General features: G+C 45.1%; 1 protein-coding gene across 1 annotated transcript in view; it reads left to right on the top strand.

Moving 5' to 3' along the window:
- The first annotated feature begins 17,552 nt into the window (after window positions 1–17,552).
- Window positions 17,553–27,428, top strand: part of LOC135903488 (amine sulfotransferase-like) — a 62,769-nt gene continuing 52,893 nt past the window's right edge. The window contains exons 1-3 of the mRNA XM_070522065.1: window positions 17,553–17,671; window positions 21,333–21,457; window positions 24,552–24,658. The gene's annotated coding sequence lies outside the window, so the exon portion shown is untranslated. The remainder of the gene's footprint in view (window positions 17,672–21,332; window positions 21,458–24,551; window positions 24,659–27,428) is intronic.

Raw genomic sequence — 27,428 nt, 5'->3', positions numbered from 1 at the left:
CTCTTACCGCTAACTCATTGATCGCCTTCTTATGTACCAGTTTCTTCCGCTCCTACCTAAAGTCTAGGCTAATTTGAGTTCGTAGCATCCTATGGTCACTGAAGCGCACCTTGCCGGACACGTCCACATCTTGTATGATGCCAGGGTTAGCGCAGAGTATAAAGTCGATTTCATTTCTAGTCTCGTCATTCGGGCTCCTCCACGTCCACTTTCGGGTATCCCGCTTGCGGGAGAAGGTATTCATTATCCGCATTTTTATTCTGTTCTGCAAAGTCTACTAAAAACTCTCCCCTGCTATTCCTAGTGCCTATGCCATATTCCCCCGCTGCCTTGTCTCCAGCCTGCTTCTTGCGTACCTTGGCATTGAAATCGCCCATAAGCACAGTGTATTTTGTTTTGACCTTACCCATCGCCGATTCCACATCTTCGTAGAAGTTTCGACTTCCTCGTCATCATGACTGGATGTAGGGGCGTACACCTGTACGACCTTCAATTTGTACCTTTTGTTAAGGTCCACAACAAGACCTGCCACCCTCTCGTTAATGCTATAGAATTCCTGTACGTTAGCAGGTGTATTCTTATTAATCAGGAATCCGACTCCTAGTTCTTGCCTTTCCACGAAGCCCCGATAGCACAGGACGTGCCCGCTTTCTAGCACTGTATACTCTTCATTTGTCCTCCTACCTTCACTGAGCCCTATTATATCCCATTTTCTGCCCTCTAATTCCTCTAACAGCACTGCTAGACTAGCCTCACTAGATAACGCTTTAGCCTTAAACGTTGCCAGGTTCAGATTCCAATGGCGACCTGTCCGGATCCAGCGATTCTTAGCACCCTCTGCTGCGTTGCAGGTCTGACCGCCGCCGTGGTCAGTTGCTTCGCTGCTGCTCGGCACAGAGGGCCGTGCTTTTATTGTTGTGTTCATATGAGAGATTGTGCCAAGTACTGCACCAAGGTGGCCAATCCTGCTCTGGGGAGGGAGTGCGTTACCGGTTTTGGTCACCGGGATGGTGCCGCACTCGAGGCCTGTTTGTGCAATTTTCTCAACGCGCGGATTTTTTTAATCCTGTGAAAAATTGCGCGGCACCGGGATTTCAACCACGGTCCTCTTGCACGCGAGGCGGATGCTCTACCTCTACGCCACCGCTGCAGATGTTTCTTGTAGCAAATAATTTATGCACACACACACACACACACGTATATATATATATATATATATATATATATATATATATATATATGTGTGTGTGTGTGTGTGTGTGTTTGTGCGGGTGTGTGTGTGCGTGCGCATAAATTATTTGATATAAGCAACATTTAGAAAACTTGAGCAAAAAATGCTCGCAACAAGCTTGGAATGCCGAATCTGGTGTGCTCACCTGTTTTGGAAGTTCGATGGTGATGTATTAATACTACTGGCATTGCTATCGAGGGCGTCATCTCGTCGGATGGTCGTGAACAACATCCACATATTCCGAAACTGAGCGGTGGCGTTAAAGTACAATGTTCCGCTTAATGAACGACCTCTATCAATATTGGGGAGTGACCGTCTTCAGTGCTCTCCCTGTCGATCTTCTTTCTTTTTTTCCATGAAGTTGGTCTGCCTCTTCCGGCCGTTACGACTAAATTTCCCACCATTTCACTAATATAGCGACACACAAGCTCGGTTTCGGGTGCAGGAGCAATACAGATGGTCGGCGCAATGCGTATGCCCTATCAAGCGACAGCACGTATGTGAGTTGTCCATCTTCTCTGGTTATATTTCATCAAGGAAATAGCAGACAGCAATAGGTTGCAGGTTTTCTCAAGCTACTTGATGAGTTCCCAACATCAAGCCACCGTGCGTGGGCAGGCATATGCGTAAGAGTCCAGCTATTTCCTGTATTTGCTGACTATTTCGACGAGTGAATCACAAACTACATTTACTGGATGTTTTTCATTTATATAAAATAAAGAAATCGTGGAGCCAAGCGTTTCCGGCCGATGTGACCGAGTGCAGCTTTCGCGACTAGTGGAAGGTTGTCGACTATGACCTAGAAAACAAAATTTGAGTGAAATGCACGAAATGCTGTTACTATTATCCTCCACGTGCCGCCCGCATTGCTTCCGTTGCTTTCGTATAATGTATATAGAAAGATTACCCTCCACCAGTTTTTACAGTCTACGCTGCCGCGACCACAACTCGCAGCTTCTGTAAGTAGACGAAATTTTGTCACGGTTGCCAAGTGCCTTATGTTTTTTTAGCCATTCGAGTGAGCCAAGATTCTTACTAATCAAAGCTGCATCATGTTATCTCGCATTTAGTAAGGCAGCTAAAAATTAATGTATTTAAAGGACCTGGTCACACCATTCAAGTCCTATTATTTTCCTGTGCAAATAAGTAGTGTATTTAGGGGGAAGGTAGAAGCCAGAACAGTAAAGAAGTAGTTTCACTCATCCCCATCCAAGAAGATGTACCAAATCATAAGAATATAGTTGAAACATTTCGAAACGTAAGCAACAACGAGGACACCAAGCAGCTAAATTAGGAGGGTATGCTCCAATGTCCAATATTGCTTGTTCTCGTTGGCATAGCCTTGACAGCTATTTATTTGAAAATTTGCTGAATTCCTAAACGGTAAAATTGACATCCAATACACAAGCTGCGATATCTCATGCAGGCAGTTTTCTCATCATCAAGGAGTCTATCTGAAGCTGTCGCAATGAATTTGTAAAGAAATTATTGAGGGTACTAAAGAAGGTAAGCTTCCCGTTATAAACAAAAATCTAAATCTGAAAGGAACAAACCCGTTATTCAATTGCCATTGCTTCAGGCAACTCTGGTGTGGATAAAAATCACCCGTTTATTACACTTCCGCTGCCTGGCCAATCTTTTTTAAAAATCTGATTTGTCTTCTTGGGAGATAATTGTTCCATATTTATGTACTGAAAGCTGTGTTCAGCGCGTGATACACCAGTGTTCCTCATATATTCAGAGATAAAGCGGACATGGATCAAAGATGGTGGAGTGTCAATCTTTTCGCTATTAAGTCCTTAAAATTAAAAAAAAAAGAAATTCACTATGCATGAGTCTATAAAGTTGAAATGCAATTGTTCATGATGTTTGTGCGTGATATATTTGATCACGATAATGCTATACAGTATATTGCTGCGCTAAATCAACATTTAGTACGACAGTGGAGAAGCCCTGGAAAGCGGGTATTTGTTGATGTGTAGGCAAGCATTTATTACTTTGTTCATGTTTAGAAAGCGAAACATAGAATTACCAGACAGCATGAACATATTTACGTAGGATTAAGCTAATTTCTGTGCCCAGAAGGCGTAAATTTCTATGCACCTGTTTCGCATGTAGGAGGACCTGTGTTTATCATGTACTCGAGATTTATGTATTGCACTACTAAACAGTTTAGGAATGTTTCGTATATACTACAAACCTCACGCAGCGCTGAGCAAACACCAGTCAACGGGACCTTCCATGCCACCTTTATCACTGTCCCGTAGTACATAAACCAGTTTTTGCGTCGCAGATGAATGCGTGCAGCTACGTTGTCTGTTTCATTCTGCGGTGAAATATTCGTAGTCGCTTATGCATATACAGATCCTGCTTATGAAGGGCGTGTACGGAGGAATTATAACGCTATGGCAGGTGCACACGGAGCATGCGAAGCCGTTCGCACAGATTCAAAGCGCTGACTCTGCCGAGAGCTTCGGAGCATCATGCAATGAAGTGTACTGATGCATATTCCTTTGCATTCCACTCTGCCAATTAGTCCTTCAACGGTGACGTTGTAAAGTGGTCTGGCTAATAAAAAGGCTTAAATCGAGAGTTGTATAGCAACCTAAACGCCACCTTCATCGACGCGTGTGTGAGCTCATGTCAGACGGCCACGCCTTTGGACGTGGCGGACGTGTCGACGCAGGCGCCATTTAAGCGGTCGGCCTTACACGTGATTCACGTGATTCGATGGCAAGTACAGAATTCCCAATGGTGACCATCGAGAAGTGGAGCTATTCATTTTCGGCATGGCGTGTGTGCTTTGAATAAAATAATTTCACAGGCTGAGAAGGTGTGAACGCAAATGTTCGTTCGCTTCGCCATACGTTTCGTCACATAAAGGCATTGAATTTAAAAATTACGGTTTAAAGATAAATAAATAAATAAATAAATAAATATTAAATAACAAAATCATATAAAAATAAATAAAGATTTATGGCGACAGCCTTGGAGCCGTAGCCGCCGGGTATAGAACTATGCTTACGTTGCCCTTTTCGTTACGCGATCGTCGCCGCCGTGGCCACCAATACCATGTTGTGTAGCCTTTATAGTGTTGTTGCTGTAGCCTAAAAACATGGCTTTACAGTGTCGTCGCAAGTGCATTTCTACATTCATTTTTTGCTTTCATCGTAGCTAAGTGTAAAACAAAACACTCTAAGTGCAACAGCCATTGCTCAACAAACCTGCGGTAGGGTGAAGTTGTGAGCCAGGTGCTGAGCTATTGCGCAAAACGCCCATTTTGTCATTTGTGCAGGTGATTTCGCGCTTGCCAGGCGCGGAGAGTGATTGAGTGCGTCCTTGTGTATTCAAGAGGGCCGTAAGGAATATTGTAGCGAACGGAAAATATATTGCGAGCATTGCATTGAAGTTATTTTAACGAAGGTACAATCATCGCCAGAAAAGCGAGCAAGCAGGACAGAAGTGGCAACTGTGACAGCCATATGCCATCGACATAAATGCGCTCAAGGATGAAAGAATAAATGTACCCTTAGGTTCATCTTTACTCACTCTTATCACACACTGTAGTTCAGAATACCGCGGTAGCTACGTTACAGTGCTTATAATGTAAGTTGCCTGTATTTCCACGCAACGCTTGTCGTTCTGCCTGCTTTCTAAGAATAGAAATGTTACTTTCACTTTACTAGCGTTCAAAACACTTTATTCCGGTACCGTAACAAAACATTAAGCAAAGATTGAAGCATACGAGCATTGAAAGAAGTATAAAAGTGATCATCCGTGGAAATTCATGCCGCAAGACAATTTAAAGCCTGAGGGCTTGTTTTATTGTGCAAGTTGACAGAGCAGTGCAAAGTATGCTGTGTCGTCCAGAGCTGAACTAGAACAATGAAAACTACTAATTTTATCTCTACACACATTCATTCAGTTGGTCGTCCTTGTTGCCTAGGCGCCGCAGAACTGTAGTTTTATTAGCTTGAATTCATTTAAGGGTAATAATAATAATAATAATAACCACCGGTAGCAGAACACGTGCATGTACATAGCAAATTAGAATGCAAAAAAAGGCGTTAATACAACTGTAAAACAAGCGGACCATAATGCCGTTTTTATTAGTGGAAGAGGAAATTGGCCAGTTCATGCGAAACACGACATGAACACAATTACAATATCGCGAGAATATAAATGGGTATCTATACTAACCGCAGTACGCTCAACGCGGAAGACAATAAAGTGTGCTGCGTACCTCACAATCATACTGCTAGCAAATCTTAAATGATTTCCCAGAAATGTAAATAACGCATGACTGATTCCAGACTAAGGCAGGTAAGGTCACTAGACGGGAATATCACTCTATGGATAGCTATTATCAGTAATCAAATATACACTCTTGCAGAGAGTGATACTTTTTGCCAACGTCCTTGCTTGCCAAGTAAGCTTGATTCAATTATTATTCGTGGCTTTGTTATCCCGTGTCTGCAGTCGCAAGATAACGCGTCGCGATAGGAGCAAAAGCGGAATTCTTGAACCTAGTAGTACTTTCCAGGAAACTAGGGCCGTCGGGTATGATGCTTCTTGCGCGCAAGTAAGTTCTAGCAGCATTAAGAATATACCTCGCCACCGAAAGCGCCTCTAGACGATTCGATGAGATGTAAAATGCGGCAAGGCACAAGCGACGCTCATTCAAATCAACAACAGCTAACGTCCTCGTTCCTATCACTGCCGCTGTGCTGAATCATAGTTAAAAAGACGGAATTTCGCCTAAGAGATTATGTCCAGTTGAATATGTTGCTGCTTTATTTCCTGTGTGCAAGTGTGCTCTGAAAGTCATGTGGAAAAATATCGATAAAGAAAGACTTCCATAGCTTAACAGTGATTGTGAGCATTGTGGTGTCCGAAGGCATGATGTAAGTAAAACTAAATTCTACCCTGTTTTCTGTCAGCACACATAAAGAATCTGTTGTTGTCACCGAACGTTGTGTAATCTGGGGCCCCATAACGTAAAACTATTGCTATATGTTTTATTGCAATATCCTGACGTTAAATTTGCGTAACCACCGAAGCAAGCTTCGGGCGGTCACCCGAAGGGTTGTCTGAACAGACCGATCAAACGCTCTCCTCATTCATAGGAGGCTACTTTTGTTTGCTTGAAAACGGAATAACGTTGCCTACACTGAGCGGCTCGTCTTATCTAATTGGCTCCAAAGGGGTGAGGAGCACCCTCAAGTAGAGAGGGATCAAAGGGGCCGAGCCACTGCACTAAATATTGATAACCGGATGAACAGCGTGGGGCCGGCACCTGCGATTGGTCCGCTTTCCCTTACTTAACTTGCGCTGACTGATCCAAAATCGCGGTGGCATGCAACGGAAGCTTAAGAATGACACTAAAAAAGATTCTCAGTAACGAACAGTTGGCAGACCGAGGTCTTAAACGTGTCGACAGTGTTCGGAATTATTGCACGGCCACGCAAAAAGTTTCATTATACGCAAATCAACCCATGCTCTCCGGCAGGTGCGAGTAGCCAGTGCCTGAGCGATCTGCGGCAGCCATTTTTTATCCCTTTCGGAATGGGGTAGCCTGCTGCTATTCTGGAGAAAATTCAGTTTTGTTCGCCATATTAATGCATCTTTAACGCCTACGCGTCACTTTGACTCGGTGACCTTTTTCGGTTTTGTGACGTAGCGTGACAGCAAGGTGAAGTGGGTGTAGCCCGAAAACTTTTCACAAATATCCGAGGGCTAATGACGAAAAGGCGTTGAATCAGAAATAACTAGTTTTTTGTTGTTCGGTTAAATCATGCATAATCAATGTGTACACGTAATATCAGATGGGGATACTGTCGCGGTTTTCGTGACGTTGCGTGAAAGACAGGAGGAGTGGAGGCGGTCCAAAAAAGCTTTTAACCAATCTCGGAGGGCTGATCGCAGAGACGGAATAGAAAAGTTTGGAATAGTTTTGCGTTATAGCGCCCCTGATTTCATCGCGCAATATGAATGGTGCAGAACTTTCTGGAAGACACGCGGGCACGAGCGATAACTCTGCAACCTTCGATGACTGATGTATAAAAGCCGACGCACTTGAGCCGCAGATCAGATTTTCGACGACTGTGTTCACCGCTATCCTTGTGCTTACAGTGTAGCGCGTTCTTGTGGGCCCAGGCTCGCGCAATAAAAGGAAATTTTGCCTTTCACAGCATTGCTACTGTGGTCTTTACCCTCACTACCACGTGGCAATATTTGTAATACATCACTTCATGAAGTCTTTAAGGTCTGAGTCATAAGGTTGCCTCGCGGGACACTGCATGACTCAAGAACCTGTTACCGAAGGCATATTTTGCCTAGTATTGGAACACCTTTTCGAACTTAAAGCTATTCCACCTGTTCCCTTCTATCGGTGTTATCGCTGGGTTCAGCACAGTTGCTGAGCTATTGGTGCAATACTTCAGTATAACATTGACGGTCCCTTTAGCATGAGCTAAATAGGCTGAAGGTGAAAGCCTGCATTCTCTAGAGGCACTCATTAGGTTACTTCAGATTCTCATTTGAATGCATTGTTACTTATTAATTGCTTACTCCCCACCAAAGTTCATGGGTTCGAATGCCTCAGTTGATGCCAGCTTAGCTGTGCCTTAAACAACTTCGTCGTAATTACCACCGATAGTCTTGTGTGGCACTCCAACCAAAGCTCGTGAGTTCCAGTCCCTAAGTAACTGTAAATTAATTAACAATGTCATATTTCGCCTTAAATCCGGACGTCGGGTGTTTGACATCCCGATAGGCTGAAGGGTGTGACTCCCACCAAATGCCTTAATCCCACCAAATGCCTTAAGCCGGGGTCCACCAAATCCCACCAAATCCACCAAATCCACCAAATCCACCAAATCCCACCAAATCCCACCAAATCCACCAAATCCACCAAATCCCACCAAATCCCACCAAATGCCTTAAGCCGGGGTCGCCAAAAAGTGGTTTGACTCTGAGTACATCGTAATATAACCTAGGGAATCTGTTTAAAAACGTTACGTCATTAGGTACTGTTGCAGAAGCCTGAATATTTTCGCACTTACATCGGATAAATGATATTTTCGATTCCCTTCGCAAGCATTTGTTTGGGTAAAGTTAATTTTACAACCATTTCCATTCATTTGCTTGAGTTAACGATAACGCGCACAAGAAAATAATGCACTGATTTACGCACAAATTAAGCACTTCCCTGTCAGCAATTGGGAAGACTGAAAAGCACAGAGGCGAAAGCTTCCTTTTTTAAAAAGTACGTGGTATTCCTGTTAATGTTTGTGCTGGTTGAGTAGTATAGTGAATAATTTCCGAGAAATTCACTCCTTTATAAACACCCCGAATGTTCACACCTTGTCATACACAGAGACGTCGCACAACTCATTTCCCGTGAGCTGCCTTGTTTTGCGACCATTGAGGACCAAGTGGTTTGATCTTTATATTTGGGGATACAACTGTTTGGCAATGCATACTGCGGAGAAAATGAAGAAAGTGGCTGCAGCCTTGTGATTAAAATTGGATAAGATGCGTTGGTTGCCCTGTCTGAAGTAGTGTCTCATTTCATAAGCTCCACCTGGTAAACACACTAGAAGTGCTCCTAGCGTCCAATACACAATGAACCATATTTGATGCTTCTGTCGCAGCAGGCGCGCTTTCGTAGTTCATTATGATTGTTCCTAGTTGATCGCTTTACACGCGCTCATTATTGTGAGCTATTTCGGGAAAACACTGAATTGTAAATTAGGAACTGATTTGTAAAGCTGTATAACCATACAGGTATGAGCCATAATCTGCTCATTCTCTAGGTATGTATTGCGGTATTGCGGTGGTTTAGCTAAAATACGCTTACCGTTATACACTAATGCAGCATGTGCAATTCATTTTTACTTTCATTTCTTCTGTCTTCAGGATTGGGTCGGGAGCAAAGGAAGAGCGCAATCTACGTCATGTCCCTAGTTGTGCTTGTGTTCACATTCGCCGTATGCATCTTGTTGAAACTATTATTACAACGCTGGCGTAAAAAGCGAAACCTCCCTGTCGGAACAATGCAACCACCCGTGCCGCCTGCGAGCACTATTCTTGGACACGAAGAACTCAACTGGCGTGGTTTCCACTGCACGAAAGCAGTTGAATGGGCCAAGGAGTTCGGGCCCGTGTATAGGTAAGAAACGCTGCCCGATGGGATCAATACGTGATCCACACACACACACACACAAAAAAAAACTGCGTACCATGGTGCCCCTTCGAACATAAATCAAATTGTTTCAGACGTCTACGTTCTAGTTGGCATAATCGACGACAACTAGATATTGCGCATGAGAGCTGGCCTTTGCAAGGCTCACGGCTACCAAGACCGCTGTTTCGAATGCTGGCTTTACCGGTTTCGCTTCGTTTATAAAAATATCCCCATGGTGTCAGCTTACTTTCCATCGATTTATTTTGGATAGCTTTAATAGGGAAATTCAACTGGTACACATTAGTAAATAAGGGCAGAGAGAAAGATCTACCAGAGAGCGCGTTATTGGCAACCATCGCTGAAACTTGGGGTGACGATAGCAAGGCCATAAGCACGAAATGAAAAAAAAAAGACAGGAGCACTGAGTGCCCTGTGCCTCACTGCATTTGACACGGTCACCTAACCTCCCAGCGGCGAAAAGTGGCCTTCACTGCACGCTTCTCTCTGAATCCATTCACCACCGGCCATCCTCGTGGCTTTCCAAGGAGTTCTTCACCATTTCTCCTTCCCTAGTTGTTGGTGAAATGTGAGCATCACATGTCAGTCAGGTGGAGAAAGAACGCGTCGCGAACCCTATAAACATATAAGTGGCCTCATTGCACACTTTTACTGTTTTCGAAGCTTGAAATGGTATCAGGGTTTTTTTTTAGTTTTTATTGCACCTTGTGAACACATTTTGAGCCTTTTCCTAAGCACAAATAGATCGTGCTTAACAAAGTCACTCATCAGAGCTCTCCTTGTGGTGATAAAGGCGATAACACGGTGCCGTTTCAACAGAGCAGGAGCGCCATTTTGGCTTTTGACGGTGCTAGCGGAGATACAGCTGTTCCTTGGTTAATCTAGGTAGGAAGCAATATGAACTATTTTGTGCTCGTAGATACCACGCTGCTATAACTTTCGCGACCATCACTTGAATAAAACTGTAGTTTTTGTAAGGGGAGTTCCAGCATAGCACGAAGAAACGCTAATGTTCCTGAGTGCCTGAGCTGAGCGTCTCACGTCTTCAAGGCACTGCTTCCACCAGTCGCCGGTAAAGGCACGTATTGTAAAGTCGCCGGTAAAGGCACGTATTGCGTGGTAAAGGCACGTAGCTGCAAATGTTAGCCTGATTGAATGAGTCTCATAATGTGTTAGCATGCTGGCTCAGTCATTGAATGACAGAGCACGAAGCATGCCGTTAGCTGCAGTTTATGAAAGAACACAAGAAAACGAAAGCAATGAAGAATGCGCAAGGCTATGCATTATATTTTCTCTACAATTAAAACACTGAGTGCCGAAAATTGTGAGACTATTGTTTAAACACAGTTGCTACAGCTTCATTTGGATTTCTTATTTACAAATTTGGAGTTCAGTAAAAAAAAAAAAAACTACCGACATGCAAAGTCGGATTGTTTAGCCGTTGTTGCTAAGTCACTGGCACTTACTGTAGTGAACGTTCATCCATTCAAAAGCAACGAAATGTCTCCAGGACTTTGGTAGGTGACACGCGGACACAGCACGCATGCAGGCCCAGCGCCACACTGTTAAAGGGACCCTGAAACGATTTTGGCGATTTTCTACAAACGTACTGAGTCGTTAGAGTAGGTCCTTCTGATCATTAATTGACACATCTAAGTGCTCTGCGTAAGGCATGTAATTTATTATAAGGTTTTAAATATGCACATCGCTGTCGATCGCAGCGCACTGCTCGGCGGAATTTTAAGCCGCCCCTACCCATATGATGCAAATAACCCATATGACGTCACATGGGCGAGCTATCTGATTGGCTGACCAGGGCGCGTGGTCGATAATTTTTCGAACTTTATGGTGAACAAATGATACTCGTAATAGCTGGAATGTTAGTTACTTTGTTTTTGTAAAAAGAAAATAACTTAAAGAGAATACACAAGAATAGTTTTTTAGTACACTTGAGCACTTCCGGCACACAGCAAGTGTCGTCTGCTTGTGTTACAACGTGCGCAGTCTTTGACGAGAGCTCCGCCGTCAGTGTCGATCAGTCTTTTCGTGAGCACGATGAATCACCCTTGTTGCGTTGTGGGCTGCAGACGTAGCGACTGGAAAGATGTGAAGTTGCGAAATCGTGTCTCTCTGCAAGGCAGCATACGAGCGAACTGGCTGCTGCGCATCGGACTGTGGCTATCCGATAGGCGAACATTGTTTAACTGCGCGAACAAACGAACCACAAAGACAGAGAGGGACAAGGACTCGAGAGCTACTCGAGGCGTACCACATCAGAAAGAAGGGGCAACAATGTGTCAGTGACACCTCAGTTTATTTACATAACAGTGAGATGAGGTTTATTGACGAGCGTAGGTAGGTCGCGTTTCGCTTATACAAGGTTTTACTTTTCTTTTACCTTTGTTTTTTTTTCGCGCACGCGCAGCGGTGCATGTCGGCTGTGTACTTATATGTGTACATTGTGGAATAAACTTTAGTTGCAAGTCTGCGCCCGTCCTTGTCCCTCTCTGTCTTTGTGGTTCGTTTGTTCGCGCAGTTAAACAATGTTCGCTAATATCTACCAACCCGCCCAACAACAAGTTCTACTAAGCTATCCGATAGGCGCCAGGATTTGCGCGTTTGTGGCCGTCACTTTACAGCGGAAGATTACTAACGCAATAGCGTTTCGCAAGTCCGGTATTAGGGCAAACACAAGCGCAAGGGGACAGGGTCTGGCCGCTTGACTGCGCCGGGATGAGCCATGAGATGAGCAGAAAGGTAAATGTGAATTGTCTGCACGGTGCAGCCACCTGGTGGCACAGAGCTCAACCATACACAGTAGCAGCAACGAAGTGCATTCTTCTTTGCTGCTGGTGTGTATTTTTCGCAGGAGTGTAATCATCAACACGTTGTTATTATAAATGTTTAAAATGTTTTACATTTGGTTAGAGCAATATTAGCGCTTCGTTTGACTGGTTAAGCGCTTCGCCAACAAGTGTCTGGACAGTGCAGACCGATCAGGCTGCTCACGTACGTCTACTCTGAAGTTCCTTCATCAGCTTGAGTTTATGCCTCCAGTCATTTGCCGAAATGGCCAGCTTTCCTGTGGTTACCGGAATACCGGCCACCTTCGGCGCTACGACAGAATGCTCGCAACGCACGCTGCTTCGATGGCTCTCGGTCGACGGCCAAGCGGCCAGCGGAGAGGTCTCGCGCGGGAGGAGGCGTGCTCCAACAACCGGAAGTGGACGATGTGACGTCGCATCGTGACGCAGGACCAGTGAAGGCGGAGCTTAGCGCCGCTCGCTCGGCGAGCGAGTTGAGGAGGAAAGGCATGGCTAGGGAGGAGGGTAACTTCTAATCGCTTGTAACTCCATTAATACGTAACGCTTCACTTAAATTGTGGTGCGAATGTTCTACTTAAGCTGTACCCTATGCGCCTACAAAATTTGTCCGAACCGTTTCAGGGGCCCTTTAAGTAATTTGCACTTTTAAAAGTAAAAACGGGTGTAAGTCTCTATAACCCACACACGTAAGGTGTGATTTGTATAACTGGCACCCTAAGGGCATCCTAAGCTGTAGACACATTTACATGCTTTTTTCACTTTTAAGGGTGTAAATTATTTTACAGTGCATGCATGCAACAGCGGAAACATCTGCATGGTTCTACAACAAGAATTTAGTGACGAAACAAAGCGCACTTTGGTTCGGTTCACGTCTCTTCACGCGTGGGATGCTGCAGGTGACGCATCTGTGTGCTACTAAGCAGTTTCCGGGCCGCAAACCTCGTTCACGTTTGCACCGGCATATGGCGTAGGCATTGGCGCCAACTATGGGCAGTTTTTCCCGTTGGGCTCCGTGTTGCATGCAAAATTGTCGCTCGGCATATACGCCGTTTGACTGACTGAATAAACTTTATTGAAACCAGCAAGATATGGTGGCTGGGCCTAGGCCTCCCACGTGGGGACGTCGAGGTGTTGCCTCTTCGCCGCCTCGCAGGCCTGCTGGGTCACCCAGAGTTGGTCGTCAAAGTTGGGGCTACGCAGGGCAGCGTGCCATCTCGTCGTGGGGTTAGTGTCGGGGTATTAGTGTGTACAGTCCCAAAGCATGTGTGGAAGTGTGGCTGGCTGTGTCTTGCAGATATGGCACGTGGGATTGAGGTAAATGTCTCGGTAGATTTTGTTGTAGAGTTGTAACGAGGGGTAAGTATTGGTTTGTAGCAGGTGGAAAGCTGTAGCCTGCGGTCGGGATAGTTTGTTGTGTGGGCCGGGGAAGGTTCTACGCTCTAAGTAGAAGGACTTCACAAGATCATTGTAGCGTGTCAGGCGATCCCTACCGGTGGGGGCAGCCTCCCCTTCTCCCGCGCGGTTAACTAGGCCTCGCGCTAGGAAGTGGGTAACCTAGTTGAGGTTGGGGAGGTGCGGGTGGACGGTGCCTACATGAGCCGGGAACCAGACTAGTGTAACCTGATGGTCGGTTGAGCGGGGCGCTTGTTGTAAGATGCGCAAGGCTTGGTGTGAAATACGGCCGTTGATATAGTTGATAACGGCGGAGCGAGAGTCAGAGATGATGGTATGGCATGTTGGGTCTAGTGTGGCTAGCGCGATGGCCACTTCTTCAGCTTCCTCAGCGTGTAGGGTTACTAGGCTGATGGCATGGTGGAGAGAGCCTTCACGCGTGGTGACGGCTGCAAAGCGGGTACCGTGGGGATACTCGGCGGCGTGGACGAAACTCACACCGTCGTGGCGAGTAAGGGATTTGGTGAGAACCGTGGCACGTCCACAACACACTGGACGAGCTCATCGAGGCCCAACGTCGCTCTCAGCTCGAGAGACTCACTCTCACAGCGACGTGTTGCCATATCCTCACCTCGCACGGTATCACCTACCACCATCAACATGGCCATAAGCACCAGATCCCCTCCACCATACGAGCTTGGATTCACACCGATCCTATCCCCAGAAATATGCACCCCGAATATGCCGTTTCGGGTAATTATTTTTGGCCTGGCATAGTATATTAAGTATTACGTGGCATCTTGTAAGTTGAAACCGTTCTGTAAGGCGTACAGAAGGGACCAGCCAACGTCGATGCCAACGGAGCACCTAGGGTGATGTGTGCGCGAGTCTCTGAGCTGATAATAAGCACCGGAGATCAAATGAGCTTTTCTGATAATTTGGTTCAGTAATCTGATCTTACTAGAACATTTTCATTGTATTTCTAAGCTGTGGTTTAGCAGCAGTCAGTACTCAAAACGCAGGACGATTTGTAACAGCGTGACCACCGTGAGCACCGTTCTGATACGGAATAAGGGGCGCTATAACATAAAACTATTCCAAACTTTTCTACTCCAAGTCTGCTATCAGCCCTCCACGATTGGTCAAAAACTTTTTTCGACCATCCCCACTTCACCTGTCTGTCATGCGACGTCACGAAAACAGCAATACAGAAAAAAGAAAAACAGTTATTTCTGATTCTACCCCTTTCCGCCATTAGCCCTTTGGTAAAAAGTTTTCGGGCTGCACCCGCTTCCCCTGCCTGTCACGCGACGTCACAAAACCGCAAGAGCTCACCGCGTCAAAGTCACGTGTACGCGATAAAGATGCATTAATATGCCGAACAAAACTGAATTTTCTTCGGAATAGCCGCAGGCTGCCCCGTTCGAAAACGAATAGAAGATGGCTGCCGCCGATCGCTCAAACGCTGGCTACTCGCACCTGCCGGAGAGCATGGGTGTATTTGCGTATAATAAAGCTTCTTGCGTCCCGTGTAACGTTTTCGAGCACTTTCGGCATGTTTACCCCCTCATTTTGCCTACTCTTCTTTGCTGAGGCTCCGTTTTAGCGTCATTCTCGAGCTTCCGTTGCATGCCGCCGCGATTTTCGACCAGCCACTGCAAGCTAAGTAAGGGAAAGCCGACCAATCGTACACGCCGGCACCACCCTCTTCATCCGGTTATCGACTTTCAGTGCAGTGGCTCGGCCCCATCGAATCCCTCTCCACTTGAGCGTTCTCCTCGCCCCTTCTCAGCCAATTAAATACGACAAGCTGATCAGTGTAGGCAATGTTATTCGTTTTTCAAGCAAACAAAAGTGACTCCGTATGAACGAGGAGGGCGTTTGATTGGTCAGTTGAGACAACACTGCGGGTGACTGCCCGGTGCTTGCATTGGTGGTTACGCAAATTTGACATCAGGAGATTGAAATAGAAACATATTGGAATAGTTGTACATTATAGGGCCCAAGGTGTGACGTTTACTTTTTTAATCGACGAAATTATCTGCGCGACCGTCTAGTTCGCTGGATGAGGTTTTCTCCCTTGAATAAAATAGCTTTGGTTAGTACTAACCCCATATCGTACAGTGGTATGCACGTTTGTCGAGTAGTCGAGTGAGTTGCTGCAGAATGTGCGAGCGCCCAACCTTTCGCACATGCTGAGTTGTAGGTCTGTTTGTTCAATGTAGCGCATGGTCGAATCGTGCATGATAACCAGGTGAAGTCTCATTGCCGCGTGATCCTGAGTTTTTATGCCCAGTAGAAAAGGATGAAAATCTATATATTTTTGTTCCGTTTTGTTCAACTCGTCCCCTACGACACACTCCTCCATCTTACGGAAATTGTTTTTTCGCCAATAGACATCAGCTTCTTCTTATGCGACACCCTTTGATTATTACTGTCCCACACTACAGAAACGCAAGGCCGAAGTTAAAAGATCGTATGTATCATGTTGGTTTAACAAATGCAGCGTTACCAGCGTCGCACACCACCATCGGCCTCCTACAGGAGGCTAACATAGGCATGGGACAGTGATTTCTATTCTACTCGACGTGAGACCTTAGACTTGAGATGCTTGAGCCCGATGACAGTAGATGACGTAAATGCTTTTTAAAGATTGACCCTTAGATGTAGCGAGGTTACATAGACTGGCCGCACCGAGCTCTTTTATGTATTGATTTATTTTACGAGCTTGCTGGCCCAACGTAACTACGTAAAGAAAGAGGACGCAAACTGAAGTTTGGCTTATCTGTTATAGTTCCCTCGCGAAATGCTTTAAATTAACACGTTCCTAAAAGAAATCAAAAGAACCAAGTAACCTCGTTCATTGTTCTGCTTTAGTTAAAGTTACCACGCCAAGGAATCTAACAGTGACAATTTCTTCCAATACACGCTGGAAATTTACAGATGCAGCTTCATTTTGTCGAGTGAAAGCCGATACAGGAAATTGTTCACGACACATTCACACAACGCTGCTGCTGATGGACTTCATATGTTTGGAAAACCAGGTGGAATTTCTGCATACTATATTCACCGCAGCGCCGAAAGGCTACATAGTGGTTGATAGACGACCTTGTATGAACTGGCATCACGTAAATTTCACGGAAAGCGAACGAAGTCGTTTTTAAATCGTTCCGCATCACGCGATCGCGAGACAATAAAGCAGCGTGGCGCCATCTCGCACAAACCAGAGAGGAGGAAAAGCTCGCCAGCACGCCTTTTCCCCCTCGCCTGAAGATGTGTATAATTTGAGCCACAAAGTAGCTGGCTCTATCAGAGATAAGTTCCAACGCCTTATCAGGGGAGCCGGTGCTACTGTTTATCTTACTTCGTGGCAGTAGCACGTTGCCTATGACGAGTTTAGGCAGCATTTATCAGATGCTAGCACCGCAAAACTGCGTCATTAAACTTTGCAGCACCTGTTGAGAATAACGCGTCCAGCTTCTTACATGACAGCGAACTTGCAAGGTGAATGTTTACCTGGCTGCAAAAGTTCCACTGAAGCCCATAGGCTGAAAGCATGGCGGTTCGTTGGTGGTTCATGGCATGTAGCGCCATCTGTTTAACGAGAGAAAACTTTTGCCAGAACAGACGAGCAAGTTACATCATATTGATTAAAAAAAAGGGTGAAGTTGTTTTTGCTGTCAAAGTTCAAAATTTATTTAGGTTGCATGTCCTTAGAGCAATTATTGAGAGGCCCCACCATTCAATTTGATGGCACTCAAAGAGCTTTTAGCGTGGAAACCGATGCAGCGAAACGCCAGTGATACCGCAGTCGCAGTCGCAGCCAAGCACAGAACACCGTTTGCTTGCGGGCCGGCTGCGTCTTTTGGCTGCCGGCCCGGCTTGCGCAGTGAAGTAAGGCAGCCAAACGAACAATGATTTGGTGGTTTAAATCAATACTGCTTACTGAACAAGTTGTACAGTCGGTGGAACACGCATTGGAAACACAACGCTACCACTATTCATGGAGAAATCAAGGTAAAAATTGAGGCAGCATGTTACGCCCCTATAACACGCGAAGGCGAAAGCTTGCTGCGCATGTGGCAATGCATTCAGTTATACCGTCGGAGTGGTCAGACGTCTTGCGCGACATACGAGCTGATGTGTGAAGCAAAGATAAGTCCCTGTGGCTTGACCTTCTCAACGGCACTTGCGAGCACATAATGCACTACCTAAATGCTCTTGCGTTCTTCCTTTCCTTCTTTCTTTCCGTTTTCTTTAGTTCTTTCGGTCTTTGTTGTTTTGTTCGTTCTTTCGTTACTCCTTTATTGCGCTTCTTTTATATTCAGCCATTAGATGTAGGCTTGCTACGGTGGTATGAGCTGTTCCTTATAATGGCGTTTCTCGCATCACTGGGCTAGACGGCGTTTTTGTCGGGCATGAGCCACTGCAACAAGCCACTTAAGGCTCTCTCCTTTATAATATATTTAGCTGATTGAATACTACGAAATGGATGATTGAAGTAGTAACTAGCAGTAGTAGTAACCAGTACATTTCCTGCCGCCACAGGCCTGTAGTTCCTAAATTTAAAGCTCTCTTTTGAAGCCGCTCACGTCTGCTGGGCCCATCAATTGCTGCCGTTTGATTCCGCACATTCGAAAGTGGTAAAACGAGCAGTAGGTAGCATTTGCTTACATTCAGCTTTGCGAAAATCGTGCGTGAACCAAATGCAGTCTAGTTTCTCAAACCAAGTTGGACGTATTTTGGCAGCTTCTTTCCCTATGACGGTTGTCAAAGCTATAGTAGAGCCTCTTCTGCAAAAAGTAAAGCTTGTAGTACGAAGGGCAAGAGCAGAGGTCCAATGACCGAAGGGAAGACTGGAGGTTATACCCTACGTGCAAAATGTGTCACACATCAATAAAAAGGTTGTTAACCGCCATGGTATTCATCCGTTTATTTTTTTTTCTGCGGCCAACAAGCTTTCGAAGCTGTGCTCTAGAGTTTGCTATGTGAGGAGGCGGGGCTGCCGCACGAACCATGAGAAGCCCTCTGTAAAGTACACCAGAGAGGTTGTATATGCAATTCCTTTGTGGGCAGATCTACACTGGAGAAACCGGGGGTTGCTGAATGACTGTTTAAGAGAACATGCGTGAAAACTGAAGAAAAAAGAGGATGAGTGCGCGCACACATGGTGGGTCATGTTACCGCGAGTGGTTGTGACGCCCGATTTTCTGTGACTACTATTCTGGGTAGGAGCGCAACGCCTCTTCTAGTGTTGCACTTGAGGCCTTCTTTATCAAGAAGAATAGAGATAGGTGTATAAATGAGCCTTCTATCTCATTACTAGATGCCGAATTCGACTTGCGCAACCGCCCTTGATGTGCATTTGCCTGTTCTCTTTAACTTGGTATGCGCAGTCTTAACAAGAGAATATATATCTACGATTATATTCTTTCTTTAAGAAGTTGTGAGTGTAGCGCTTTGCTTTGTCCACTTTTCTTGTCTCCGTAGTTTTGGCGCGCTAAGTTATTACTTCAATTACGGAAAACCACCTAGCCCAACACTCAACTCTTCTAGAATAATATGTACATAAATGAACTGAGACAGATTTAAAATTGGTTCGCGTAAGAGAATGCTCTTGTGATGTTTTTTCGTATTGTGGATTACAGCTTTCTCCGTAGACTTGCCTTTTCTAAAGTCGAAATGCTGATTTGTAATCGCATTCTTTCAAAGAAAAAATTAATAAACATGCACGTAAATTGCGTTATGCAACATCTTAATGCAACGATGTCACGCAAATGTGTCTGTAATGTTTAGTTCATCATACTGACCACGCATCTAAATTAAGTGACGGGAGCAACTTTTATTCAATTTGATAAAAATCACATCTTTGCACATTATTTAAAATATAATTTAAAACTTGTGCAGCTTCAGATGTAACTGCTTTTATTCGTACAGCCTTAACACCTCCCCTCTGAATGATTATCACGAGGTTGGAAATTACAATATCATAGTCGTAGGTAGGAGTGAGAAACAAACGGTCATAGACAGTATAGTTTATGTAAATGAAGAGTCTCTGTGCAAGAGGGAAGTTTATGAGAATTGCCTGACAGCAACATTGCAAACGTAATCGTTAAACAAATTTGATTCGTGCTTTTGTCACGTAAAACCCTATAATTTATTTTTTTTTATTTAGCAAATTTGATAAACATATTTTCTTCAATGACGTTGTATGCCTAATGGCACACCAGCGTTATGTGTGTTATATAATTCACCAAAGAGTTTCCACGTTTCCTCACACTTTTGCTGTGATAGCAAGTACATGCAAACTACAAACAAATTTTCGCCATCACCGTCAGCGTGGGCGTCGCCATGTGGCCGCGCATAATTTTAAGCATATGTATGGAATATGCTTATCCATGCCGTACATGTGGGTTATACTGGTACACTATTCAGTCACTAATGTTGCTCATACCAGGTCTTAGGTTCTTTAGTAAATGTTATTTTTCAGACTTTTGAAAAATTCCGAGCAACAAACAAATGCATGGAAATAAATCATTGACAATGGATACCTGTTATGCTTAATCTTCTCAGAAAAAACAATTTTGTTAAAGTGAAGCAAGCTATCGGTGCCGAAATCTGAAAGTGATGTCTTTTTATTGGCACAGCTCTTTTTGGGCAGTGGTGCAGGAACCTGTGCAATGTCATTACAGGCCTTACACGATGTGGAGAAAATTTTGTAGGTGCCAATAATTTTCACGTACCCGCATATTTCGCATGTTCTTCGTCGAAGCCACGTGTAGTTGGAACACCGCCTGAGACATTCAAGCACAACGCTAAAGCTTGCTATCATGGTCATTGCGGCGCCCTTCGGATGAAACTCACTACCTCAGTCACCACTCCTTCCTCATTTTACAGGCTGTTTCACTTAAGCTCCGAAATGCTACTTTCGCTTTCCGTAGATAAATATATAACTGATTTGTAAATATTTTTTTCGTGATCGCGTGATTTCTGTGTCGCGTGGCTTCAAAGCTGATTGAGTAGCCTTTCTGTCCCTTTGATGCGGCTAAAGACATATTTAGTTATCGAGGCGTTCATTGGATATTTTACTTTGTTATTGTCGTTAAGGCAAATGTAGTGTGATAACAACATACCGGCGCCAAAATAAAATTGTTTTTGTTAGATATCTCGCACCTACTAAAATAATCAACGTCTTTTACTCATTTCAGACACCTAACCTTTATTTACTATTCACAATGGCTACTGTCTCTTTTATTTATAAGTTCATGAATTCTCATGCAACTTAGCATGCTTATACAGTAATATTTTTTAAACGACTACTTTCACTGCAGGGTAACGTGAAGAAATATTGAACTCAACTTACTGTCTCTCACGAACTTTACAGAAATACTTTGCTTCCGCCACTAAAAGAAATTTAACAAGCAATGCGGAGTTAGTTTAGTTTTATCAACGCCGCTCAGCTATATGTGAGATTTGCTTGAACCGTCTACGTCTAGAAAATCAAGAAAGGAGAATTCGTCCACTTGCTTAGGTCCTCATATTTGGACACATTTGCTTGAAACCAAAGAATATAACACACATTACATTTTCATGCAGTTTGAAGTTTTGCAAACTTGCGAATGTATCAAACTGCCTCCATACTGACATGCATGGCTCATATCATTTTCTTTTCCGGTAGATTGAACCTGAACTTTACGGATGTGGTTGTACTGAGTGATGTAAACAGTATCAAGAAATTCTGCAAAAATAGCGATGGACTGTACCGTTCTGGTTGTTTTATCGTCGGTCGCGACTACAACAAAGGTAAGACAAAACATGACTTCTAATGCCACAACTTTATTTTTTTTAATGCTCTAGTACACTTAGGGACAAATTACGCTCTAAGCTTTAGTCGCCTCTTCGCGGAGTATTTCTAAAGCTAATACAGCGGTAACTTAGTGCCACATGAGACCGAAATGCGTTAGAATTATATCGCACCTCTTTGAGATCCTGGATACATTATTTAAGCCGCATTTACCACATTGCACAGTTTTGTTAAGTAGCTCACTAGAGACACGTCTTTCCTCTCCAAGGAGCTAATTGCAACTGATGGTGGTCCTGAGAACCGACTGTGAGTTGCATTAAATATGTATCATATGTATTTATCATTACCAGCTAATAGGCTTCGCACACTTCCCACAGACACCCGTTTTCGCTTTTCGACATACCCAGTGACCCTTTGGTTCACTGTAGAGTGGCACAAACCTAATGTGTCACACAGTGCCACAATTTAGCATGAAAAGGGGGCACATACCTGGTGGTACATACTTATCCATACTGTTTTTGGAACACCGTTCCATGATCACAGTAGCCCAGTGTTCTACACATTATACCATGACCACTCCTCAACCCTGGCAAATCTTCATTGGAACTGACAACTTGCCGTCCAATAGCACTGGCCAGCTGTTTCAGTAACGTAATGGAGCGAATGATCATTACACGGTGAGAATGCTACTTGGAATGTTACAACGTCTCTGTAGAGGTAATGGCTACCTTGTGACGCAGACGCTTGTCAACAAATAGCGTCATTGACCTTGTAAGGTATGTGCAGCAACAGAAACATCTGAAGTAAGTAAATGAAAGGTGTCTACGACAGAAAAAATTACGCGCCAATTCTAGACTTCTTAGAAGCTGTAGGGATTGGTGGAGACGCCTTTCGCTGGACACGCAGCTATCTTAAATGAATGTCTGCTAAATTTGATTGAAAACGGACCAACGCGGTGTAGCTATACAAGTAGCGGGGTACCGCAAGGTGGAGTACTCAGCCCTACCCTGTTCAAAATTGGGCTAGTTGGTCTCCCCGATTTGTTACCGCAAATCGTAATGCTTTCCGTATAGGCAGTCGGCATTTAGAAATGGGCTTCAGCAGTGACACATGTACAATCCATGTATGACTCTGAGGGCTTCAACGGCCGCGGAAACATACCTAACCAGGCAAGGCCTCAAGCTTTCGCCTGGGAAGTGTGCACTGGTTGCTTTTACTCGGAAAGCGATGGCCCCATATGTTTTGCGGATTAATGATAAAACTGCACCATACACATGATTGGGCCAATTTACTGGCGTCATCATTGATAGAGGCATGTCACGACGCCATCACGTCTCGTACATGACAAAGCGTTTCGCCGCCATTGTGGGCTATGTCGTTTTCTCGGCGGGAAGAGCTGGGGTGCCACAGCAACATCAATCTCGCAATTATATCGAGCACTCTTTTTTGGCTTCTTGCGGTACAGCTTACCTGTATTAGGAAATACTTGCACTATGAATATCCGCCGACTCCAGAGTGCGCAAGCCCAAGCACTCGGAACTTGCCTTGGTCTCCCAAAAACTACGTCATCGATTACGACAGTGACTATTGCCAGAGGCGCTTCTTTGACAGTCTACATTGCTACAGATGCCCTGAGAGCACACATGCGGTCCCTGAATCCGATTTCCTCATACCATTTTGCTTACTTGCCGGCAAAGAGGCCACATTCAACATCTGCCAAAAGAATTATAAGACATCAGTCCTACTTGCCATCCCAATTAACGCCTACTACACGATTGTCAAATTCAATGTCGGGTCTGCGTAGGCCGCAAGTGCACTGACAATGCCAGGAATAAAAAAAAACGCTAAAGGCCGTTGCAAGCTATGAAACAGTCAACTTTGGAACACATTCAGAACATGCACAGATTCCAGCAACATGTCTACACAGATGATTCGGCAAAACTCAACAGCTCTGCTGCTGCAGTCATCATCCCGGCACACTCCAAAAAAGCCAAACTTCATGCGTGACCACATCAACGGGTACACAGTTGCGGCACTCCATGCTGCACCTGGTTTCATTAATAAGGAATCACCGCAACAATGTACAGTCTTTAGTGACTCTAGGACGGCCCTTCACTACATACAAAGCCCAATGCTGCACAGACCCAATGAACAACTCGCCTCAGAAATTCGACAGATATATCATCGAAGCAATGACAAGGAACTCAACACACTTTTTCAATGGCTTCCTAGAGATTGCAGCGTAAGTGGGAATGACCACGCCGACGTAGCCATCCACATGAACATGCGGAGTCTGCTTTCGCGAACAGGCACTTCGACAGGTCTGCAATTAATGTCCCGTGAATGTACTTCGCCCCTGTGGGACTAGAATGTATTCACAACGTGTCGTTTCCGTTCGTTCTTTCCGGATATACGTATGCATCTACCGGCTGGGTTGCCCCGACATGAACAGACTACGCTGTACCGTCTGTGGTTAGGCGTAGCAGTTACGAACGAATACACCTTCCTTATTTGTTTGAACAACAGCCCCACGTCTGAGACGTGCAGCAGCGAAGAGACGCTCGCACTCATTATCTGTATCTGCTCACGATATACTGCCCAGAGACAAGTGATGTCCAGAGTGCTGGACCAGATAGTCAATCATCCACTATCAAAAATAAATGCTTTAGGTCAATTCTTCCAAAGAACATCCGCGCTCAAGGCCCCATTTGCGTTAGTAACGTTCCTGTGGTCTACGGGCCTTCACGATAGACTTTAATAAAGCCGCCCCCTACCTCTGTATAGTGCACGTGGTTTGTTTATGCTCCTCTCTTTCTCTCTCTTTATGTCCCCCTTCCAGTCCTTTTCCTCCTTTTATCCCCCTACTCCTTCCCCCAGTGCAAGGTAGCCAACCGTAACTACCTCTGGCTAACCTCCCTGCCTTTCTATACATCATGTTCTATACACATTAAAGTTTTGCGTACACCATTTCCTGAGTGCACGACTTTTTCCTCATCTATTTCCACTACACTCTCGCGCATAGGCATGCTGCTGTGCTGCTCAAATATTTTATGTGTGTTTGCGCTGTAAGCATCTTGTTCTAATTGTTTTCAGGGCTGGCAACGCAAAACGGGGATTGCTGGATTGCAAACAAGCGGTATTGCATGAGCGTGCTACGAGACCTTGGTTTTGCAAAAACCTCAATGGAGGAACGCATGATGGTGAGAACAAATTACCGCAACGTATAAAAAGGGATATTGTTCTGTCGGGTACGTAAATATAGCAAAACAATCGTATACTACGAATAAGTGACTCAAAAGGCTGCCATCTCTGGTTTTACGTTCTTTTGAAGCAGCCTGGCTTGGTCAAAATTCGCATAGGATAGAGAGCACAACGTTGCAATGACCATGCGAAGCAACACTTATAAAAACACATAAGAATGGATACAGGCATCAAATCACATATGACTCTAAAGATGGCCCTTGTATACGACTCTTAGACAAGACAAACTTCCATAACAAGGCGCGACGAAGAGGAAACCTGAAACCGCGAGTGCACTTTGCCTGAGTAAATCTGGTATAAATGTGTCTGCGCACCATGAATAGCCCTTTTCAATTAAATAGTGATGTTCCTAAGCAATTAACATGGATCTCTCTCTAATTGTGAGCATGCCCGCTTTCTTAAATCTGCAAATTTCTGCTGCATGGGTGTCATATGCTGCATGGTGCATATTATGCAGCATATTTATTTAAAAAATTGGTTACTCAGTGTTATGTCTGCCATGTGTTTTTCATACAATCTTTCGCACTTATTCATGCATACAAATCAATTCATCAAGTTGTCATTACAAATTTTTGTAGCAAAACCACCAACTGAAAGAAAAGGCAAATGCAATTTTCTCATTTCACCGTATTCTGCATAAAAACCCAGATCTCTGGTAAGCATCTTTTGAAGAATAATATCTTCTAACCGGAATGGTGCATATGTCAAGGCCATGGTGGTTACCTTCAGTCATACGCATGCAGACAAGCCTCACCTAAGCCGGTGTTTTCTACCTCAATCCCCCAAAACGAAGAATATTTTTTCAACATTTACTCGTATAATGTGAGAATACGTTCAGGAGCTGTTCGCGAATTCTCTTTAAATGCGATGCATTTCTTTACCTAGCCGGAGCCAAGCTTAGAACAAGGTCACGCCCAAGGAGGCGCCACATATGTCTCCAAAACATGTGAGCCGATGCTGGAGATGGGGCAGCTCGAAAGAACACCATACATAGGCCAAACCAACATTGCATAGAGTGCAAAATTATGTAGCCTGCGGCTGCAGCAGATGCACGTGAGCGTAGACTTGATTTCGAACAGCACCACACAGTGATCGTCATGCTGAAGTCGTCGTTCCATAGCCGTCATTTCATTGGTTCATGACACTCTTATCATTCTCCTGTTCACATGTCATCATCTTAATCCCACCATTTTTGCTTTGTTGCTGTCAGTGAGTTGTCAGGTCCTCATCACGCCGTCTTAAACCCGTCCATGTCGTTAGTCCATCGTCCTCAAACCATTGCCGACTTCGCGTCGTCATCACAAATTCACGGCGACGCCATTATGGTGGTTCCATTGTTTTAGAGCACAGCTCTTTGGGGTCCGTTCCTGGGTTTCGCGTCGTCGTCGGCGTTGTCGTCGGCCTCGTAACCAGCTGCGCCCTCCTTTCATCCCCCCAGCGCTAGCAGCGACCGACTGATACCGCTGGATGCCGCTGACGCCGCTAGAGAGTCAAGATAACGTGACTGCATAGAACACCGTCGCCACCATGCAGAAAGAGGAGGAAAGGGTCCCCCCCCACCCTTGTTCTTGTGTGGCGGATAGGGTGCTCTTCAGTTGCCGACGCGCCGGTTATTTCACGTAGGCCCCGGCACGTCGACGAATACGTGACCACCTTCCCACGGCTAGACCTGGTTCTTAGCGCTGCGGAAGCGAGGGTATCATATTGTTTGTGTCGGCATCGGCGGCGTTGTCCCTGAAACCAACTCCGCAGCTGGGGTTGACTCACTATCGGCGTCAGCGGCATCAGTCAGTCGCTGCTATCTCTTCCCTCCTCCCTTTATCGTGTTGTCCGCTTGCTGCGCGCGCTTCTGCCCCCATCGTTTGCCGCTGGGTGTACACGCCGCCCCCCTCCCTCCTCTTCCTGCGAGTCTCCGGTTGTCAAAGCGTCGGCTCGAACTTAATTCCTTTCTTCGCTCCTCCTCCAATGCAACCCCTGTGCGGTGGCAATCAGAGAGCCAGATCGGTTACGGCGGATCTGTATATGTGCACCGCCCGAGCCGAAATTGCCGCTGCCGTTCGCCCTGTGCGGTGGCAATCAGAGAGCCAGATCGGTGGCGGCGGATCTGTATATGTGCACCGCCCGTTTGCTGCGCTCAAATTTCGCATTAGGAAGTAACGTAATCGTCGGTAATTTTTTATTCTTTTTCATAGCACTTGTACTGTCGGTAATCATTGTCATCATACCTTTTTTGTCAAGCCATCATCATAATATCACATTGATCATCTCTTTCTTGCCGTACCAGCGCCGCCATACGGTGCTCGTCACATTGTCGTCCTTATGCCGTAGTCATACTGTTGTACTCATTTCAACATAGTCACTCCAGCGACATGACTGCAGCAGCGGTATCACATTGCCGTCGCACGGTCGTCATCACACCACCGTAGTCATTGCATGGTCATCATGCAGTAGTCTTTGCAACGCCGTCATCATAGCATGGTCATTACTCCGCCATTGTCACACTATTATAATGCCATCATTGTCACTCTAGCGCCATCATCCGATGGTCGTCATCATCACACGGTCGCTGCTCTCTACCCACATTTGTGTCATTTATCCCTGTCAGGAATGCTTCGCATGGATAACATAATCATGACGTATGGATCCTTCCCTAATTTTTAAATGCCTATTACATACTTTTTTTCAAAAAGCAATTTTTTTAGGCACAAA

This window comes from Dermacentor albipictus, chromosome 7, assembly GCF_038994185.2.
Source record: "Dermacentor albipictus isolate Rhodes 1998 colony chromosome 7, USDA_Dalb.pri_finalv2, whole genome shotgun sequence".
Lineage (NCBI taxonomy): Eukaryota > Metazoa > Arthropoda > Arachnida > Ixodida > Ixodidae > Dermacentor > Dermacentor albipictus.
The sequence above is the reverse complement of the archived record's forward strand: the minus strand, read 5'-3'. Positions and strand labels throughout refer to the sequence as shown.